Source organism: Salmo trutta, unplaced genomic scaffold, assembly GCF_901001165.1.
Source record: "Salmo trutta unplaced genomic scaffold, fSalTru1.1, whole genome shotgun sequence".
NCBI classification, from domain to species: Eukaryota; Metazoa; Chordata; class Actinopteri; order Salmoniformes; family Salmonidae; genus Salmo; species Salmo trutta.
This window is the reverse complement of record NW_021822817.1, coordinates 103,572-126,734: the sequence shown is the minus strand read 5'-3', so window position 1 is coordinate 126,734 and position 23,163 is coordinate 103,572. Positions and strand designations below refer to the sequence as shown.

Here is a 23,163-nt window from a genome sequence, read left to right as displayed (position 1 = left end):
GATGGAGGGAGGGGGTGAGAGAGAGAGGGAGGGAGGGAGGGAGAGAGAAAGAGAGAAAGAAGGGGATGAGAGGGAGGGAGGGAGCAGAAGGGAAAGAGAGAGCGAGAGAGGGAGTGAGAGAGGGAGAGAGAGGGAGTGAGAGTGGGAGAGAGAGAGAGAGACAGAAAGGAGGCAGGGACGGAAGGAGACATAGACCATAAGGAAGAGAAAGGGAGGCAGTGCTGTAGTGAAGAGTGAGCAGAGTGATCTTGGTTTGTGGCAGACTGAGTCTGTTCAGATTAGAGGTCGACCGATTAATCGGAATGGCCGATTAATTAGGGCCGATTTCAAGTTTTCATAACAATCGGTAATCGGTATTCTTGGCCACCGATTTGCCGATTTTTAATATTTATTTATTTATTTATTTATTTTTGACACCTTTATTTAACTAGGCAAGTCTGATTAAGAACACATTCTTATTTTCAATGACGGCCTAGGAATGGGGGTTAACTGCCTTGTTCAGGGGGGATTCGGGGATTCGTTTTTGCAACCTTCCGGTTACTAGTCCAATGCTCTAACCACCTGTCTTACCTTGCACTCCACGAGGAGCCTGCATGGCAGGCTGACTACCTGTTACGCAAGGGCAGCAAGAAGCCAAGGTAAGTTGCTAGCTAGCATTAAACTTATCTTATAAAAAACTATCAATCTTAACATAATCACTAGTTAACTACACATGGTTGATGATATTACTAGTTTATCTAACGTGTCTTGCGTTGCATATAATTGATGCGGTGCTGATAAGAGAATTATCTATTAAAGGTAAATGAATCAATAAACCATGATGAAGTATTAGTCATACAGAATGGTTAACGAATAATCAACGTAATAATCAATGTAGGGATAGATAAGTTTGATTAGTTCTGGAAAGTTCAGGAACCATGTGATAGGGAAAGGAATGTGTATATGCAATTAGAGGGACACCAGGAGACACATGGTCCTGGGAGTGCAAGCTTCAAAGCATTTCTTATCTTGAGGGAAAGAAACAGGCGAGCTCGGGAGAGTGATAAAGAGGGTGAGAAGTTTGTGGGGGAGACAGGTCACCAACAGTTTGTGTGTAAATGCATGTGCGTAAGAAAGCAAGAACTATATAATGACTGTTTTGTTATCCTGACCTCAGAACGTTCTCTGAATAAAGCTACAGATACCTTTTGCAGAAAGCTGAGTCCTTGCCTAATTATTTTAACCCATTGTCTTACAAACCTTGGGCATTAGTCAAGGCGAATTGATTATTGATTATTATCATCAAAGATATAAAATTCCTTTTACAGGTGCCTGTTAATTTCTCATCTAATCACAGCCTACATCGACAAACGGGTGATGATTTAGCAAGCGCATTTGCGAAAAAGAGCGGTGGATGGTTCGTTGTGAACTAATTTGCCAGAATTTAAGTAATTATGACATACCATTGAAGGTTATGCAATGTAACAGGAAGTTTTAGACTTAGGGATGCCACCCGTTAGATAAAATACGGAATGGTTCCGTATTTCACTGAAAGAAAAAACGTTTTGTTTTCGAGATGATAGTTTCCGGATTCGACCATATTAATGACCTAAGGCTCGTATTTCTGTGTGTTTATTATATTATAATTAAGTCTATGATTTGATAGAGCAGTCTGACTGAGTAGTGGTAGGCACCAGCAGGCTCGTAAGCATTCATTCAAACAGCACTTTCGTGCGTTTTGCCAGCAGCTCTTCGCAATGCATTGCGCTGTTTATGACTTCAAGCCTGTCAACTCCCAAGATTAGGCTGGTGTAACCGATGTGAAATGGCTAGCTAGTTAGCGGGTGCACGCTAATAGCGTTTCAAACGTCACTCGCTCTGAGACTTGGAGTAGTTGTTCCCCTTGCTCTACATGGGTAACGCTGCTTTGAGGGTGGCTGTTGTCGATGTGTTCCTGGTTCGAGCCCAGGTAGGAGCGAGGAGAGGGACGGAAGCTATACTGTTACACTGGCAATACTAAAGTGCCTATAAGAACATCCAATAGTCAAAGGTATATGAAATACAAATCGTATAGAGAGAAATAGTCCTATAATTCCTATAATAACTACAACATACAACTTCTTTCCTGGGAATATTGAAGACTCATGTTAAAAGGAACCACCAGCTTTCAAATGTTACCATGTTCTGAGCAAGGCACTTAAACGTTAGCTTTCTTACATGGCACATATTGCACTTTTACTTTCTTCTCCAACACTTTGTTTTTGCATTATTTAAACCAAATTGAACATGTTTCATTATTTATTTGAGGCTAAATTGATTTTATTGATGTATTATATTAAGTTAAAATAAGTGTTCATTCAGTATTGTTGTAATTATCATTATTACAAAAAAAATCTAAAAATCGGCCGATTAATCGGCAGCGGCCTTTTTTGGTCCTCCAATGATCGGTATCGGTATCAGCGTTGAAAAATCATAATCGGTCGACCTCTAGTTTACATACACTCAATTAGTATTTGGTAGCATTGCCATTAAATTGTTTAACTCAATCAAACGTTTCAGGTAGCCTTCCACAAGCTTCACACAATAAATTGGGTGAATTTTGGCTCATTTAAAAAAAAAAAATATTTAGCAGATGCGCTTATCCAGAGCGACTTACAGTAGTGAATACATTTCATACATTTTTTTTTTGCACTGGTCCCCCGTGGGAATCGAACTCACAACCCTGGCGTTGCAAACACTATGCTCTACCAACTGAGCCACACGGGACCATTCCTCCTGACAGAGCCGGTGTAACTGAGTCAGGTTTGTAGGCCTCCTTGCTCGCACATGCTTTTTCAGTTTTGCCCACAAATTTTCTATGGGATTGAGGCCAGGGCTTAGTGATGGACACTCCAGTACCTTGACTTTGTTGTCCTTAAGCCATTTTGCCACAACTTTGGAAGTATGCTTGAGGTCATTGTCCATTTGGAAGACCCATTTGCGACCAAGCTTTAACTTCCTGACTGATCTCTTGAGATGTTGCTTCAATATATCCACCTCATTTTCCTACCTCATGATGCCATCTATTTTGTGAAGTGCATCAGTCCCTCGTGCAGCAAAGCACCCCCACAACATGATGCTGCCACCCCCATGCTTCATGGTTGGGATGGTGTTCTTAGGCTTGCAAGCTTCCCCCTTTTTCCTCCAAACATAACTATGATCATTATGGCCAAACAGTTATATTTTTGTTTCATCAGACCAGAGGAAATTTCTCCAAAAAGTACGATCTTTGTCCCCATGTGTAGTTGCAAACCGTACTCTACGCTTTTTAATGGTGGTTTTGGAGCAGTGGCTTCTTCCTTGCTGAACGGCCTTTCAGGTTATGTCGATATAGGACTCGTTTTACTGTGGATATAGATACTTTTGTACCTGTTTCCTACAGCATCTTCACAAGGTCCTTTGCTGTTGTTCTGGGATTGATTTGCACTTTTCGCACCAAAGTATGTTCATCTCTAGGAGACAGAACGCGTATCCTTCCTGAGCGGTATGATGGCTGTGTGGTCCCATGGTTTTTATACTTGCGTACTATTGGTTGTACAGATGAATGTGGTACCTTCAGGCATTTGGAAATTGCTCCCAAGGATGAAGCAGACTTGTGGAGGTCTACAATTTTTTTCTGAGGTCTTGGCTGATTTCTTTTGATTTTCCTATGATGTCAAGCAAAGAGGCAGTGAGTTTGAAGGTAGTCCTTGAAATACATCCACAGGTACACCTCCAATTGACTCAAATTATGTCAATTAGCCTATCAGAAGCTTCTAAAGCCATGACATCATTTTCTGGAATTTTCCAAGCTGTTTAAAGGCACAGTCAACTTAGTGTATGTGAACTTCTGACCCACTGGAATTGTGATGCAGTGAATTATAAGTGAAATAATCTGTCTGTAAACAATTGTTGGAAAAATGACTTGTGTCATACACAAAGTCGATGTCCTAACCAAAACTATAGTTTATATATATATATATATATATACTCACTGCTCAAAAAAATAAAGGGAACACTTAAACAACACAATGTAACTCCAAGTCAATCACACTTCTGTGAAATCAAACTGTCCACTTAGGAAACAACACTGATTGACAATAAATTTCACATGCTGTTGTGCAAATGGAATAGACAACAGGTGGAAATTATAGGCAATTAGCAAGACACCCCCAATAAAGGAGTGGTTCTGCAGGTGGGGACCACAGACCACTTCTCAGTTCCTATGCTTCCTGGCTGATGTTTTGGTCACTTTTGAATGCTGGCGGTGCTTTCACTCTAGTGGTAGCATGAGACGGAGTCTACAACCCACACAAGTGGCTCAGGTAGTGCAGCTCATCCAGGATGGCACATCATTGCGAGCTGTGGCAAGAAGGTTTGCTGTGTCTGTCAGCGTAGTGTCCAGAGCATGGCGGCGCTACCAGGAGACAGGCCAGTACATCAGGAGACGTGGAGGAGGCCGTAGGAGGGCAACAACCCAGCAGCAGGACCGCTACCTCCGCCTTTGTGCAAAGAGGAGAAGGAGAAGCACTGCCAGAGCCCTGCAAAATGACCTCCAGCAGGCCACAAATGTGCATGTGTCTGCTCAAACGGTCAGAAACAGACTCCATAAGGGTGGTATGAGGGCCCGACGTCCACAGGTGGGGGTTGTGCTTACAGCCCAACACCGTGCAGGACGTTTGGCATTTGCCAGAGAACACCAAGATTGTTAAATTCGCCACTGGCGCCCTGTGCTCTTCACAGATGAAAGCAGGTTCACACTGAGCACGTGACAGACGTGACAGAGTCTGGAGACGCCGTGGAGAACGTTCTGCTGCCTGCAACATCCTCCAGCATGACCGGTTTGGTGGTGGGTCAGTCATGGTGTGGGGTGGCATTTCTTTGCGGGGCCGCACAGCCCTCCATGTGCTCGCCAGAGGTAGCCTGACTGCCATTAGGTACCGAGATGAGATCCTCAGACCCCTTGTGAGACCATATGCTGGTGCGGTTGGCCCTGGGTTCCTCCTAATGCAAGACAATGCTAGACCTCATGTGGCTGGAGTGTGTCAGCAGTTCCTGCAAGAGGAAGGCATTGATGCTATGGACTGGCCCGCCCGTTCCCCAGACCTGAATCCAATTGAGCACATCTGGGACATCATGTCTCGCTCCATCCACCAACGCCACGTTGCACCACAGACTGTCCAGGAGTTGGCGGATGCTTTAGTCCAGGTCTGGGAGGAGATCCCTCAGGAGACCATCCGCCACCTCATCAGGAGCATGCCCAGGCGTTGTAGGGAGGTCATACAGGCACGTGGAGGCCACACACACTACTGAGCCTCATTTTGACTTGTTTTAAGGACATTACATCAAAGTTTGATCCGCCTGTAGTGTGGTTTTCCACTTTAATTTTGCGTGTGACTCCAAATCCAGACCTCCATGGGTTGATAAATTGGATTTCCATTTATTATTTTTGTGTGATTTTGTTGTCAGCACATTCAACTATGTAAAGAAAAAAGTATTTAATAAGATTATTTCTTTCATTCAGATCTAGTATATGTTGTTTAAGTGTTCCCTTAATTTTTTTGAGCAGTATATATATATATATATATATGGACTCTGGCATTGCTTGTTCTGATATTTCTTAATGTCTTTCTTTTTACTCTTTGTATTATGTGCATATTGTTTTGTTTTGCTAGGCACTGGTATTGTTATTGCACTGTTGGAGCTAAAAACACAAGTATTTCGCTGCACCTGCGATAACATCTGCAAACCTGTGTACCTAGACAATAAACTTTGATTTTATTTTATTTTGAAAGAGGGAGAGAATGGTGGCAGAGAGAGGTTGAACGAAAAGAAGAAAGGGAGCATACATTGGAGGGAGGATGAAGTCGGTGAAGGACAGAATAAAGAAGGAAGAGAGATAGAGGTAGAGAAAGAAAGGCGGAGACAGGGAATGGGCTGTTGCTACGGACAACGGTACAATAATGAACCAAATCCTCCTACACATTCCCTGCTTTATTTTCCTATTTTCCTTCTCTGATTCTATATCTTTGTCCTTCCCTGCTCCCACTTTCTTCCCTCACTTTCTCAATTCCCGCCTGCCAACCATTTCTTTTGAACACATCCCTCTCCTCTCCCCAGTCCTTATTGCGTTTCTCTGTATTGCTCCCTCTTCCCCATCTCTTCCCTCTGTTCATCAGAGAACCCCAGCTGACGGAAAACCATAACACCCTCCCTCCTTCTCTTGCCCTCTCTTTCCAACTCCATCCTTCCCTCTTTTCCCTTCCTCTCCCTCTCTCTTGCTCTCTCTCTCGCTCCCTCTCCCTCTCCCTCTCTCTTTCTCTTTCTCTTTCTGCTCCCACATGTCTAGGGTTTTTATTTCTGTCAGATTACGGCATCTAGCAGCAAGCTAGAGGAGATCTCCCCTGGCACCTCCCATCCACCGCTCTCTCTCTCTCCTCTCCTTTTCTCTCCCATCCACCGCTCTCTTTCCTCTCCTCTCCTGTCCTCTTCTCTCCCTTCCACTGCTATCTCCCTTCTTCTCTCCCATCCACATTTCTCTCTCTCTCCTCTCCTCTTCTCTCCCATCCACCGCTCTCTTTCCTCTCCTCTCCTGTCCTCTTCTCTCCCTTCCACATTTCTCTCTCTCTCTCTCCTCTTCTCTCCCATCTACCTCTCTCGCTCTCCTTTCCTTTTCTCTCCCATCCACCGCTCTCTCTCCTCTCCTCTTCTCTCCAATCTACCACTCTCTCTCTCCTCTCCTTTTCTCTCCCATCCACCGCTCTCTCTCCTCTCCTCTTCTCTCCAATCTACCACTCTCTCTCTCCTCTCCTTTTCTCTCCCATCCACCACTCTCTCTTTCCTCTCCTCTTCTCTCTCATCCACCGCTCTCTCCTCTTCTTTCCACCTCGCTATCTCTTTCCACTATCATTCCCTCTCTCCTCTCCTCACCTCTCCACCTCCATCCCTCTTTGACTTATCCAGAGTCCATGCTGCATGCATGTGAATGCTGTTTCGCCAATCACAACACTGTTTTAATAGCTAGTCTGATCTGTCCCTCTCCATTTGTCTTTTTGCAGCTCGTGGTCATACATCCCAGTGGGTTCTATGCTGTGAGTCTCTACAGCAGTATTGAACCCCAGTAGTCTGGACCACAACCACAAACAACCAGTGACGGCTGTAGGACCACTCCACTTTACCGAAACTCAACCACAGACCGTTAGAGGACCTCTCCCTGTTCCGCTACCTCACTTACCAAAACCACCTCTCCACCAAAACCACTGTGGCACGGGAGGAAGAGGAGGAAGAAAGAAGATCATGCCCAGAAGGAGAGTAAATCATCAGTGAAGAGAAGACGTGATGCTTCTGGATTAAGAAGGCAGACAGATAGCAGACCAAGAGACAGACAGGCAGATCAGGTAAAGGCAAACTGAGCAAACTGTCTTGTTCCTATTTATAACATTATGTTCTAAAGGAAGCTCCGGCTCAGGAACAGCTGTGCAGTGTTTGTTAAGCATCGTTGGATGTTCTCTTCTGTCAGGGTTTGTCAGGGCCCTATTCATTAGGGCACACCGTAAAAAAACAAAGACGAGCGTTTCTTATTGGACAACTTCAGATAGTCCCTCCCTGTTTGTCTGTTTTCTTGCCACTTGGTGCCTAATGTATAGGACCCAGGTATTTGTAAACCAGTGGGAAATAGTTGCTCTTACATTACCCTAGGGGGTAATTAGGGTTAGGGGTACGGATTGCCGTGGGGTCAAGGGGTCAAGTTTTCTTTGTCTGGGCTTCACATTAGCTGCCATGTCCTTAACCAGGCGTTAAGGGAGTTTCTGATTGACCTAAGGTGGCCTAAGGATCTGGGCCAAGGCAGGTCACGTTACAGTGCCAACTTCAATGACGTCACTTTATTGAGTCCAGCTCTCTTTTTATCACTGCCACACTGCTGGCTCTAGACTCAAACATTTAGCTCCCTTTTTGAGGAATTGTGTGTGTGTGTGTGTGTGTGTGTGTGTGTGTGTGTGTGTGTGTGTGTGTGTGTGTGTGTGTGTGTGTGTGTGTGTGTGTGTGTGTGGTTTGCCCACTTCCCAGCGCCTTCCATTTCACTTTAGAGAGAAAGGCCAACCCACACTGTTCCACCTTCCTAGTCTGAGATTGGTAAAATGCATGTTTAGTTGGTGGGGCTAGAGGGAAATCAGATTGGTCTGATTCATTTTTAGTTGGTGAGGCTAGAGGGAAGTCAGATTAATGTTTAGTTGGTGGGGCTAGAGGGAAGTCAGATTAATGTTTAGTTGGTGGGGCTAGAGGGAAGTCAGATTAATGTTTAGTTGGTGGGCCTAGAGGGAAGTCAGATTGATGTTTAGTTGGTGGGGCTAGAGGGAAGTCAGATTGATGTTTAGAGGCTAGAGGGAAATCAGATTGGTCTGATTCATTTTTAGTTGGTGAGGCTAGAGGGAAGTCAGATTAATGTTTAGTTGGTGGGGCTAGAGGGAAGTCAGATTGGTCTGATGAATGTTTAGTTGGTGGGGCTAGAGGGAAGTCAGATTGGTCTGATTCATTTTTAGTTGGTGAGGCTAGAGGGAAGTCTGATGTTTAGGGGGCTAGAGGGAAGTCAGATTGGTCTGATTCATTTTTAGTTGGTGAGGCTAGAGGGAAGTCTGATGTTTAGGGGGCTAGAGGGAAGTCAGATTGGTCTGATTCATGTTTAGTTGGTGAGGCTAGAGGGAAGTCTGATGTTTAGGGGGCTAGAGGGAAGTCAGATTGGTCTGATTCATGTTTAGTTGGTGGGGCTAGAGGGAAGTCAGATTAATGTTTAGTTGGTGGGGCTAGAGGGAAGTCAGATTGGTCAGATTAATGTTTAGTTGGTGAGGCTAGAGGGAAGTCAGATTAATGTTTAGTTGGTGGGGCTAGAGGGAAGTCAGATTGGTCAGATGAATGTTTAGTTGGTGGGGCTAGAGGGAAGTCAGATTGGTCAGATGAATGTTTAGTTGGTGGGGCTAGAGGGAAGTCAGATTGGTCTGATTCATGTTTAGTTGGTGAGGCTAGAGGGAAGTATGTGAGCAGCGTGACACTCAGTTTCATTTAGTGCTGTTGTACTCAAGGCCACGCAATCTCTCTCTTTATCCACGCACACACACACACACATAGTTGGGCATATATCCCTGGATCTTTCGTTGTTAACTGCAGTATCCTGCTGTGTTTGACAGTCGGGGCATAGAGAGAGGGGATGAGTAGCAGTCTTTATTCCTCTACAGCCCTGTATTATCCCATCTCTCTTCTCCTCTAATACCTATTCCAATGGCAGTGCTGTCATTATGGGCTGACAGTAGTATAGAAGACAGCTATTATATTCTGTGGTTTCCTGGGTTGTTTCTGCTTCAGTCTCTGGGGTTCAATAGGAGGCATGACAAGGACCTTGTGGTTCTGGTGCTCCCTGCTACTGGGGATCACAAGACATCATCTGTTAACACTAGCACCCGCTAGAGTCCCATTTTGCATATTTTTTTGTTATTTAACCTTTATTTAACTAGGCAAGTCAGTTAAGAAGTAATTCTTATTTACAAAGATGGCCTACCCCCTCCAAACCCAGAGAATGCTGGGCCAATTGTGTGCCGCCCTATGGGACTCACAATCACGGCCAGTTGTGATACAGCCTGGAATCGAAGTCCTAGAAAAAAACGTAGGCCTATAGCCGATTTTAGTTTCCCTTCCAATGAAACGATTACGTCTAATCCATTTGATCAGTTGATTTGTAGATTGGGTAGTAGTAGAGTTATAGTGCTGAGTAAAGACCAGATGATTTGTAGATTGGGTAGTAGTAGAGTTATAGTGCTGAGTAAAGACCAGATGATCTGTAGATTGGGTAGTAGTAGAGTTATAGTGCTGAGTAAAGACCAGATGATTTGTAGATTGGGTCGTAGTACAGTTATAGTGCTGAGTAAAGACCAGATGATTTGTAGATTGGGTAGTAGTAGAGTTATAGTGCTGAGTAAAGACCAGATGATCTGTAGATTGGGTAGTAGTACAGTTATAGTGCTGAGTAAAGACCAGATGATTTGTAGATTGGGTAGTAGTAGAGTTATAGTGCTGAGTAAAGACCAGATGATTTGTAGATTGGGTCGTAGTACAGTTATAGTGCTGAGTAAAGACCAGATGATTTGTAGATTGGGTAGTAGTAGAGTTATAGTGCTGAGTAAAGACCAGATGATTTGTAGATTGGGTAGTAGTACAGTTATAGTGCTGAGTAAAGACCAGATGATTTGTAGATTGGGTAGTAGTAGAGTTATAGTGCTGAGTAAAGACCAGATGATCTGTAGATTGGGTAGTAGTAGAGTTATAGTGCTGAGTAAAGACCAGATGATTTGTAGATTGGGTAGTAGTACAGTTATAGTGCTGAGTAAAGACCAGATGATTTGTAGATTGGGTAGTAGTAGAGTTATAGTGCTGAGTAAAGACCAGATGATTTGTAGATTGGGTAGTAGTAGAGTTATAGTGCTGAGTAAAGACCAGATGATTTGTAGATTGGGTCGTAGTAGAGATATAGTGCTGAGTAAAGACCAGATGATTTGTAGATTGGGTAGTAGTAGAGTTATAGTGCTGAGTAAAGACCAGATGATTTGTAGATTGGGTAGTAGTAGAGTTATAGTGCTGAGTAAAGACCAGATGATTTGTAGATTGGGTAGTAGTAGAGTTATAGTGCTGAGTAAAGACCAGATGATCTGTAGATTGGGTCGTAGTACAGTTATAGTGCTGAGTAAAGACCAGATGATTTGTAGATTGGGTCGTAGTAGAGATATAGTGCTGAGTAAAGACCAGATGATTTGTAGATTGGGTAGTAGTAGAGTTATAGTGCTGAGTAAAGACCAGATGATCTGTAGATTGGGTAGTAGTACAGTTATAGTGCTGAGTAAAGACCAGATGATCTGTAGATTGGGTAGTAGTAGAGTTATAGTGCTGAGTAAAGACCAGATGATTTGTAGATTGGGTAGTAGTAGAGTTATAGTGCTGAGTAAAGACCAGATGATTTGTAGATTGGGTAGTAGTAGAGTTATAGTGCTGAGTAAAGACCAGATGATCTGTAGATTGGGTAGTAGTAGAGTTATAGTGCTGAGTAAAGACCAGATGATCTGTAGATTGGGTAGTAGTAGAGTTATAGTGCAGAGTAAAGACCAGATGATCTGTAGATTGGGTAGTAGTAGAGTTATAGTGCTGAGTAAAGACCAGATGATCTGTAGATTGGGTAGTAGTAGAGTTATAGTGCTGAGTAAAGACCAGATGATTTGTAGATTGGGTAGTAGTAGAGTTATAGTGCTGAGTAAAGACCAGATGATTTGTAGATTGGGTCGTAGTAGAGTTATAGTGCTGAGTAAAGACCAGATGATTTGTAGATTGGGTAGTAGTAGAGTTATAGTGCTGAGTAAAGACCAGATGATCTGTAGATTGGGTCGTAGTACAGTTATAGTGCTGAGTAAAGACCAGATGATTTGTAGATTGGGTCGTAGTAGAGTTATAGTGCTGAGTAAAGACCAGATGATTTGTAGATTGGGTAGTAGTAGAGTTATAGTGCTGAGTAAAGACCAGATGATCTGTAGATTGGGTAGTAGTACAGTTATAGTGCTGAGTAAAGACCAGATGATCTGTAGATTGGGTAGTAGTAGAGTTATAGTGCTGAGTAAAGACCAGATGATTTGTAGATTGGGTAGTAGTAGAGTTATAGTGCTGAGTAAAGACCAGATGATTTGTAGATTGGGTAGTAGTACAGTTATAGTGCTGAGTAAAGACCAGATGATTTGTAGATTGGGTCGTAGTAGAGTTATAGTGCTGAGTAAAGACCAGATGATTTGTAGATTGGGTAGTAGTAGAGTTATAGTGCTGAGTAAAGACCAGATGATCTGTAGATTGGGTCGTAGTAGAGTTATAGTGCTGAGTAAAGACCAGATGATTTGTAGATTGGGTCGTAGTAGAGTTATAGTGCTGAGTAAAGACCAGATGATTTGTAGATTGGGTAGTAGTACAGTTATAGTGCTGAGTAAAGACCAGATGATTTGTAGATTGGGTCGTAGTAGAGTTATAGTGCTGAGTAAAGACCAGATGATCTGTAGATTGGGTAGTAGTAGAGTTATAGTGCTGAGTAAAGACCAGATGATTTGTAGATTGGGTCGTAGTAGAGTTATAGTGCTGAGTAAAGACCAGATGATTTGTAGATTGGGTAGTAGTAGAGTTATAGTGCTGAGTAAAGACCAGATGATCTGTAGATTGGGTAGTAGTACAGTTATAGTGCTGAGTAAAGACCAGATGATCTGTAGATTGGGTAGTAGTAGAGTTATAGTGCTGAGTAAAGACCAGATGATTTGTAGATTGGGTAGTAGTAGAGTTATAGTGCTGAGTAAAGACCAGATGATTTGTAGATTGGGTAGTAGTACAGTTATAGTGCTGAGTAAAGACCAGATGATTTGTAGATTGGGTCGTAGTAGAGTTATAGTGCTGAGTAAAGACCAGATGATTTGTAGATTGGGTAGTAGTAGAGTTATAGTGCTGAGTAAAGACCAGATGATCTGTAGATTGGGTCGTAGTAGAGTTATAGTGCTGAGTAAAGACCAGATGATTTGTAGATTGGGTCGTAGTAGAGTTATAGTGCTGAGTAAAGACCAGATGATTTGTAGATTGGGTAGTAGTAGAGTTATAGTGCTGAGTAAAGACCAGATGATTTGTAGATTGGGTCGTAGTACAGTTATAGTGCTGAGTAAAGACCAGATGATTTGTAGATTGGGTCGTAGTACAGTTATAGTGCTGAGTAAAGACCAGATGATTTGTAGATTGGGTAGTAGTAGAGTTATAGTGCTGAGTAAAGACCAGATGATTTGTAGATTGGGTAGTAGTAGAGTTATAGTGCTGAGTAAAGACCAGATGATCTGTAGATTGGGTCGTAGTACAGTTATAGTGCTGAGTAAAGACCAGATGATTTGTAGATTGGGTCGTAGTAGAGTTATAGTGCTGAGTAAAGACCAGATGATTTGTAGATTGGGTAGTAGTAGAGTTATAGTGCTGAGTAAAGACCAGATGATCTGTAGATTGGGTAGTAGTAGAGTTATAGTGCTGAGTAAAGACAAGATGATCTGTAGATTGGGTCGTAGTAGAGTTATAGTGCTGAGTAAAGACCAGATGATCTGTAGATTGGGTAGTAGTAGAGTTATAGTGCTGAGTAAAGACCAGATGATTTGTAGATTGGGTAGTAGTAGAGTTATAGTGCTGAGTAAAGACCAGATGATTTGTAGATTGGGTAGTAGTAGAGTTATAGTGCTGAGTAAAGACCAGATGATTTGTAGATTGGGTAGTAGTAGAGTTATAGTGCTGAGTAAAGACCAGATGATCTGTAGATTGGGTAGTAGTAGAGTTATAGTGCAGAGTAAAGACCAGATGATCTGTAGATTGGGTCGTAGTAGAGTTATAGTGCTGAGTAAAGACCAGATGATCTGTAGATTGGGTAGTAGTAGAGTTATAGTGCTGAGTAAAGACCAGATGATTTGTAGATTGGGTCGTAGTAGAGTTATAGTGCTGAGTAAAGACCAGATGATTTGTAGATTGGGTAGTAGTAGAGTTATAGTGCTGAGTAAAGACCAGATGATTTGTAGATTGGGTAGTAGTACAGTTATAGTGCTGAGTAAAGACCAGATGATTTGTAGATTGGGTCGTAGTAGAGTTATAGTGCTGAGTAAAGACCAGATGATCTGTAGATTGGGTAGTAGTAGAGTTATAGTGCTGAGTAAAGACCAGATGATCTGTAGAATGGGTAGTAGTAGAGTTATAGTGCTGAGTAAAGACCAGTTACAGCTTCTTCTGACAACGTAGAAACTAGAACATCTGCATAATATAAGGTGTGCATGTTAAATGATGTGCTGTATTCCTCAACAAAAGCACCAGTGAAGAAACAACTGGAATGAATTGCATAAATAAATAGCATATTTTAATATGCCTCTTCACCCTCCTTATCATTCAGTTAGGCCTCATTTCAATTAAATCAACCTCTTCACCCTCCTTATCATTCAGTTAGGCCTCATTTCAATTAATTCAACCTCTTCACCCTCCTTATCATTCAGTTAGGCCTCATTTCAATTAAATCAACCTCTTCACCCTCCTTATCATTCAGTTAGGCCTCATTTCAATTAAATCAACCTCTTCACCCTCCTTATCATTCAGTTAGGCCTCATTTCAATTAATTCAACCTCTTCACCCTCCTTATCATTCAGTTAGGCCTCATTTCAATTAAATCAACCTCTTCACCCTCCTTATCATTCAGTTAGGCCTCATTTCAATTAAATCAACCTCTTCACCCTCCTTATCATTCAGTTAGGCCTCATTTCAATTAAATCAACCTCTTCACCCTCCTTATCATTCAGTTAGGCCTCATTTCAATTAAATCAACCTCTTCACCCTCCTTATCATTCAGTTAGGCCTCATTTCAATTAATTCAACCTCTTCACCCTCCTTATCATTCAGTTAGGCCTCATTTCAATTAAATCAACCTCTTCACCCTCCTTATCATTCAGTTAGGCCTCATTTCAATTAATTCAACCTCTTCACCCTCCTTATCATTCAGTTAGGCCTCATTTCAATTAAATCAACCTCTTCACCCTCCTTATCATTCAGTTAGGCCTCATTTCAATTAATTCAACCTCTTCACCCTCCTTATCATTCAGTTAGGCCTCATTTCAATTAAATCAACCTCTTCACCCTCCTTATCATTCAGTTAGGCCTCATTTCAATTAAATCAACCTCTTCACCCTCCTTATCATTCCGTTAGGCCTCATTTCAATTAAATCAACCTCTTCACCCTCCTTATCATTCAGTTAGGCCTCATTTCAATTAATTCAACCTCTTCACCCTCCTTATCATTCCGTTAGGCCTCATTTCAATTAAATCAACCTCTTCACCCTCCTTATCATTCAGTTAGGCCTCATTTAAATTAAATCAACCTCTTCACCCTCCTTATCATTCAGTTAGGCCTCATTTCAATTAAATCAACCTCTTCACCCTCCTTATCATTCAGTTAGGCCTCATTTAAATTAAATCAACCTCTTCACCCTCCTTATCATTCAGTTAGGCCTCATTTAAATTCACTTGTGAAGTAAGGTGCACAATTATCGCCCATTCCTCCATTTGTCATTCATTCAGTGAGGAGAGAGAGAGATGCATTAGCATCTAGCTGGGTAGCAACGTCCTACAGCGCATTGTCTTGGCAGGTTAAGTTTAGGAATAGGTGTGAAAAAACGGTAAAAAGGTCATTTCAAAAATCTGACAAATGAGCTGTGTAAAATACTAACATTTAGGAAAAGTCAGGGAAGGAGCAGGAATAGCTTTTTTTTTACCGATTTTTTAAATTTACAAAATCAAAGGTTAGTGACCGTTGGCCTATGGCAGTTCTAGTGTTAATGGATGTGTATTAGTATGGAGGGGTGAGAAGTGGTCTGGGGGGGGGGTTCAGACACTATGTTATAGCTGTACGGCTAGTCAGGCTTACAAAGCACTCATCCCTCACCTCTATCCCTCTCTTTCTATATCCTCCCGTATTCTCCTTCTCTTCTCTCTCTCTCTAGCTCTCTGTCAGTGTCTGTCTGCACAACTCTGTGATCTGTATGTAATGAGAGTTTTATGTTTTATTTTTTTAAAGAGGATTGGTGAGTGGCCCCAACGGTGCAGACTTAAGCTGTGTGTGTATTAAACCATACGAGCGACGCCTAGATAACACCCTTCGTAGCCGTGGCGTGTGCGTGTGCGTTTGTTTATCGGGGCGGCGGGAGCCTCAAGGTTAGAGCGGCGGGCCGATAACTGGAAGGCTGTAGGTTCCAACCCCCAGGAGAATCTGCAGGGATATCAGAGAGTGGGAGGCTTACCGGCTTCAATACCCCTGTATACTTAGCAAGGCACTTTACCCATAAGTGCTATTGAATGCCGTTTGGGTCAGTACCCATCTCATTATCTGATGTGTCAAATAAGCTTATTGACCAATCAGGATATTAATATGACTGCACGCACATAATAATTTAACACGTACATTCATTGTTTACATTTTACATTTTAGTCATTTAGCAGACGCTCTTATCCAGAATGCATACATTTCACTTCATTTCATACATTTTTTTCCCCCTTACGTAGTGATTACACTATCACTTGTATTTCATATGTCAGAGTGATTAACTGGTACATACAGTATGCTATGATGGCGGTGACGTTTAGTCTGGCTCAGCTGCCGCGGCCCCACGATGCAGACACACTCTTCCCCAAGCTCTGGAACTGCTAGTCAGGTAAAGCTATTGATGGATGCAAAGTTCTCCCCCAAAAACACAACCAAAACAAACTGCAAATGCATCCAACAAGCTTGTAGAGTCACTGCGTCCAAGAATAATTTGTCCACATACTTATGACACCTTCAATGGGGGGACTCGATGCATAACGTGCATTCATTTCTAACGGTAAACCAGATATGTATGAAAATATCCTGAAATTAAAGGTGACATTCTGTACTGTCGCCTCATATAAAACATTTAATCTCAAATCAAAATGCTGGAGTATAGAGCCAAATGAAAAGTTTTAGCTTCACTGTCCAAATAAATCCGTATGGGAGTGTATAATGCTACATGTGTCCTTGGAGTTCTTTGATATAACAAAATGTCATTCATTTGTTATAGTTATATTATTAGTGTGCTTGTTTCAGCAATGTTAGGGTGCTGACATATAGCTTTTTGAAACCATTACTTTTTGTCCTCCCAAAAACCTCCCATCCACTTCAATGTTACGTCTTCAACATTCTAAACCTCCCATCCACTTCAATGTTACGTCTTCAACATTCTAAACCTCCCATCCACTTCAATGTTATGTCTTCAACATTCTAAACCTCCCATCCACTTCAATGTTACGTCTTCAACATTCTAAACCTCCCATCCACTTCAATGTTACGTCTTCCACATTCTAAACCTCCCATCCACTTCAATGTTACGTCTTCAACATTCTAAACCTCCCATCCACTTCAATGTTACGTCTTCAACATTCTAAACCTCCCATCCACTTCAATGTTACGTCTTCCACATTCTAAACCTCCCATCCACTTCAATGTTACGTCTTCCACATTCTAAACCTCCCATCCACTTCAATGTTACGTCTTCAACATTCTAAACCTCCCATCCACTTCAATGTTACGTCTTCCACATTCTAAACCTCCCATCCACTTCAATGTTACGTCTTCAACATTCTAAACCTCCCATCCACTTCAATGTTACGTCTTCAACATTCTAAACCTCCCATCCACTTCAATGTTACGTCTTCCACATTCTAAACCTCCCATCCACTTCAATGTTACGTCTTCAACATTCTAAACCTCCCATCCACTTCAATGTTACGTCTTCCACATTCTAAACCTCCCATCCACTTCAATGTTACGTCTTCCACATTCTAAACCTCCCATCCTCTTCAATGTTACGTCTTCCACATTCTAAACCTCCCATCCACTTCAATGTTACGTCTTCAACATTCTAAACCTCCCATCCACTTCAATGTTACGTCTTCAACATTCTAAACCTCCCATCCACTTCAATGTTACGTCTTCAACATTCTAAACCTCCCATCCACTTCAATGTTACGTCTTCAACATTCTAAACCTCCCATCCACTTCAATGTTACGTCTTCAACATTCTAAACCTCCCATCCATTTCAATGTTACGTCTTCAACATTCTATACCTCCCATCCACTTCAATGTTACGTCTTCAACATTCTATACCTCCCATCCACTTCAATGTTACGTCTTCAACATTCTAAACCTCCCATCCACTTCAATGTTACGTCTTCAACATTCTAAACCTCCCATCCACTTCAATGTTACGTCTTCAACATTCTATACCTCCCATCCACTTCAATGTTACGTCTTCAACATTCTATACCTCCCATTGTTCAATCAGCCATGACATCACACATTTTAGCTACTGTTAGCCTTTCATGTACAGAACAGAAAAGAATAGAATAGAACAAATATATTTTTCCCTTGAGGGAACTTCTTTTTTTGGTAAGAGGTGTCATGTCACCTCTCCATCCATCCCTTCAAACATGTCATTATGAATTCCAATGGAATTATTGATTCGATGGTGTCTGTAGAACTGACTCATAGTTAAAACACAGAAAAGGAGATTTATAATGTCAGAAACGTACCCTGGGGGGTGTATGGATTCAGAGAGGATGGAGTGTTCAGTTATTTAAACACTGTCACAGTCCAATAGTTGCACAGTTACACACAGCGTATCTGATTGTAGTTTGTGTTTGTTTGGTATCAGCTTGTCTAATTTCTAATTTGCCCATGATGATGAACTGTTTGTTAGTTTTGAATGGGACACCATTTACTCTTTCATTCTCCTATTCTGTCTCTCTTTCTCCTGTTCTCTCTACTGCTGTAATTCAGTCCAGTTGAGTTTCATATGGTTGCTCCATACAGAACATCTGTGAGTGTCAGTGATGCTATGAGACATGAGAGGTATAGAGAGGTCAGTGACTCCTCTCTCCACTACCAGTCTTTGAGCACATTAGAGTCACCATCTACTAAACTTTTACCATGCGCAGAAGGAGAAACGGAGGGAGGAAGGGAGGGAGTAGGAGAGAGGGAAAATGCCTCTATACAGTGCATTCGGAAAGTATTCAGACCCCTTCACTTTTGTTACGTTACAGTCTTATTCTAAAATTGATTAAATCGTTTTTCCCCCCTCATCAATCTACACACAATACCCCATAATGACAAAGCAAAAACAGGTTTTTAGAAATTTTTGCAAATGTAAATGAAAAACTGAAATATCACATTTACATAAGTATTCAGCCCCTTTCCTCAGTACTTTGTTTATGCACTTTTGGCAGTGATTACAGCCCCGAGTCATCCTGGGTATAACGCTACAAGCTTGGCACACCTGTATTTGGGATGTTTCTCCCATTTTTGTATTATTCTATATATATTTTTGTAACCTTTATTTAACTAGGCAAGTCAGTTAAGAACAAATTCTTATTTACAATGACGGCATACCCCAGCCAATCTTCTCTGCAGATCCTCTCAAGCTCTGTCAGGTTGGATGGGGAGCATTGCTACACAGCAATTTTCAGGTCTCTCCAGAGATGTTAGATCGGGTTCAAGTCCGGATTTGTGTTGTGCACTAATTCGTTCTCTCTCTTTCAAGGGTCTTGCTCTCTCTTCCCCCTCATTCTCTAAGCCCCCTCTCTCTCTCCCCCTCCCCCATCTCTCTCTGTCTCTGTGCCATCTTGTGCGAATACCTTTCACATTATGTTACATCAGTGTGGAGTTTAGCTGTGGTGTGTGTGTGTGTGTGTGCGCGCTATATATATATATTTTTTTTTTTTTTTTTTTATTTTTAGTCATTTTAGCAGACACTCTTATCCAGAGCGACTTACAGTAGTGAATGCATACATTTCATACAATTTCATACATTTTCTTTTTTTTTTCCTGTGCTGGCCCCCTGTGGGAATTGAACCCACAACCCTGGTGTTGCAAACACCATGCTCTACCAACTGGGCTACAGGGAAGGCTATATGAATCAGACCTGGGTTCAAATACAATTTCAAATATCTCAATTACTGTCACATATACATTTGAAGTATGTATTCAGATCTATATATTTTTAAAAGAGTAGTTGAATATTGTCATGTATTTGGAAATACACTTGGAGAGTGTATACTCAAATACACTGATTAATTTATACTTCCATGCATTCAACCTAGGTATTTGAAAATAGTATTTCACATAAGTTTTTGAAAATAATTTCCAATTGTAGGCTTATAGTAAATTATTTTTAAAATACTTCCAATCGAAGTAATTGATTCAGGCAACACTATTTGAAAATACTCTAATACACCGAAAATAAGTATTTAAATAACAAGTGCTGTAATCAAATACACATGTATTTGAACCCAGATCTGTGACAATGTAAAGGGATTGCCGTGAATCTGACAGTAACTTACTGGCAGCTCAGTAAAATTCTGTATGACACACAGTACAATACCATAACATTTACTGTACTACTCTACCGTAATCAGAATGAATGAATGAAGCCAATTCATTGAGGGGAGGGGTTTGTATTTCACAGTATCATACTTTACAGAGGTAAAGTGTTTACACATTACAGCATATTAATTAATATTTGGTGTTTTATATTATATGCACTTGTAGGGGCCTTAACAAAGGCATCCAAACTGCCAGTGACTACATTGCAAAACAGACCAAAACGACATGGCAAATCTTGCTGCCATTCCAATCTGTTCCCTATACATTCTAAATTGATGGGGCACTATAACCACATAGGAGTTAAATTGGTACAGCATTATCACTATCGGGGGCAACAAATATAGCCTCTTACAAGGCATGCCTCAAAATATGTTAATGAGCCAGAAACAACAATACCGTGCACCCACTAGTGGTCATAAGGTTTTTAGCAATCCAAAGATACGGTATGGTACTGTATTCTCTGGGGTGGAATTACAGTACCATTCGAAATACAGCAATTCTTTCCCGCCCCCAACATTTTCCCACAATGCACCATCATTTACAGTATGATGGTGCACTGTCTGGCAGCTTTCCCTGCCAGACAGCCTCTTTCTATCTCTTTCATATTTTACCTTTCCCTCTCTATCTACCCCTCTCTCTCTCGCTCATGCAAACATGCACACACACACAGAGAGAGTAAAGGCGGCCTGATATGACAAGAAGCAGAATAGGGGTATGTAGTGGTTGAATGTACGTGATGGGTGGAGCGAGGAGAAGATTAAAGACAGGGAGAGAGTAGAGATGGAAGGGTCATGGGGTAAGAGGTGAAACGGCGGGAGAGAGGCGGAGGAGTGTGAAAGAGGAGGAGAAGAGTAAAGACAGGGAGAGAGTAGAGATGGAAGGGTCATGGGGTAAGAGGTGAAACGGCGGGAGAGAGGCGGAGGAGTGTGAAAGAGGAGGAGAAGAGTAAAGACAGGGAGAGAGTAGAGATGGAAGGGTCATGGGGTAAGAGGTGAAACGGCGGGGGAGAGGCGGAGGAGTGTGAAAGAGGAGGAGAAGGCAACTTCAAAAGCTGTGAATGAAAAAAAAGAGGGAGAGGGGGATTGAGAACATGGCTCAGACAAACAGGATAAAAAGGTTGACTTATCCTAGAGAGAGAGAGAAAGAGAAACAGTGAGACAGACAGATGCAGCCACAGAAAGTGAGATCGTGCAAATGAGGTAGAGGCCAGAAAAACACAAAATAACACAATTCACAGAGTTAAAAAATGAACAAAAACACAAAAGAGAACATCACAGCTGGAAAGATATTGTGGTAGTTCTCACCATCTGTTACATATTCTGCATGACAACTGGCCTGGGGAGAACAACTTCATTCATAGTACTTGTCTTTGGTACAGTGTGGGCCTTTAGAGTACGGTTCAGTGGGTATGTTCTAAAACACATGCTTTGTTTGTATGTAATAAACAATGTGTCTGAGTGGTAGCTATATTGTCTAGCATGTGGATTGTTGGTATATTTTCAATACACTAGTTTTTCTCTCTCATCTTATGTTCCCTCCATTCTTACCCCTTCGCCATCTTTGTCTCTCTTTTCTGTCACATCTTCTCCCTCCCTCCCTTCCTCCCTCCCTCTGTTCTTTGTAGTGTAGATCCTGTTGTCAGGTCTCTAATGAAGTAGCAACCTTGCTGTAATTAGGGACGTCTTGGGCTGCTTTGACAAGTGGAAAACAGTCCTCCACTCTGTGTGTGTTTTATTTTTATTTAACTAGGCAAGTCAGTTAAGAACAAATTCTTATTTACAATGACGGCCTACCCCGGCCAAACCATGGACGACGCTGGGCCAATTGTGCGCCGCCCTATGTGACTCCCAATCACGGCTGGCTGTGATACAGCCTGGAACCGAACAAGGGTCTGTAGTGATGCCTCTAGCACTGAGATGAGGTGCCTTAGACCGCTGTGCCACTCGGGAGTGTGTGCATATACTGTATGCATTTTGTGTGCCTGGGTTTATGTGTTGCAGCATCAGTGTTTGTCCTTGTGTGTGTGTGTGTGTGTGTGTGTGTGTGTGGGAGGGAAGGAGGGCTGGGTATATCTGAAGGCTTCTCTGTCACACACCCACATGCACGCACACACACACACACACACACACACACACACACACACACACACACACATACACACACACACACACACACACACACACACACACACACACACACACACACACACACACACACACACACACACGGGTCAGGGCTGCAGTCATGGTGTCTTGAAAGACCCTCTCCCCTACTGCCAGCCCTGCAGTCCTCTGTCATCCCTCCCTCCCACGCAGACCAACACATGCCACACATCAGAGGACATATCAACGCACATCACATCACACAGCAGAGGATGGACGACAGAACAGGGGGAGGATGAAAGGAGAGAGACAAGGCCCTGAATGTAGAAAGAGAGAGGAAAAAGATACGTAGGCTGAGAAGACAGGAAAATAGAGAGAAAGGAGAAGAGAACATAGAAAATGGCAAGAGATGATAGTAAATGGCAAGAGATGAAGAGAGAGAGGGAGGAAGGAGAGAGAGAGGAGAGAGGAGAGAGGGAGGACAGAGAGAGGAGAGAGGGAGACACAGAGAGACAGAGAGCATAGTGAGCTATCTTGTGTTAGATTGTTCAGTAGTACACAGAGCTAACCCACACAGGCAGGCAGACATCCCCAGCAGCTCACAGCAAAGAGAGGAACAGAGAGGAGCTCTCACACTGAGAATCATCCATGAGGAAACAGAGAGAGAGGGACACAGAGAGACAGAACATTAGTCCTGACATTTGAAAACTACATCTACGTTCTCTTCTAAAATAATTAAAGGAACAATGTGTGAAAATGTGTACGGATGTGTTTGATCGTCTGACTGCATCATCGGGGTATTTGTGCGTGTGTGTTTGCATGCCAAGAGAAAAAGAGTGCGAGGTTGCATCAGGGATGGACAACTCCTGTCCTTGGGGACCTGATTAGTGTCACACCTTTACAAAGCCACACCTGACTCCAATGATCAACTAACTTCAATTTAGAATGCAATTACTTTAATCAGCTGTTTGCTAGGGATGGGGGGTAGGTGTGACCCCACTCCTGCCCACAAGGACTGGACTTGCCCATCCCTGGGTTAGATG

The 23,163-nt window shown here is 42.3% G+C and overlaps 1 protein-coding gene across 1 annotated transcript in view; it reads left to right on the top strand.

The window, feature by feature from the left end:
• Nucleotides 1–615: 615 nt before the first annotated feature.
• Nucleotides 616–23,163, top strand: part of LOC115185008 (protein phosphatase 1 regulatory subunit 29) — a 98,121-nt gene continuing 75,573 nt past the window's right edge. Inside the window, exons 1-2 of the mRNA XM_029745609.1 lie at nt 616–638; nt 7,056–7,394. The gene's annotated coding sequence lies outside the window, so the exon portion shown is untranslated. The remainder of the gene's footprint in view (nt 639–7,055; nt 7,395–23,163) is intronic.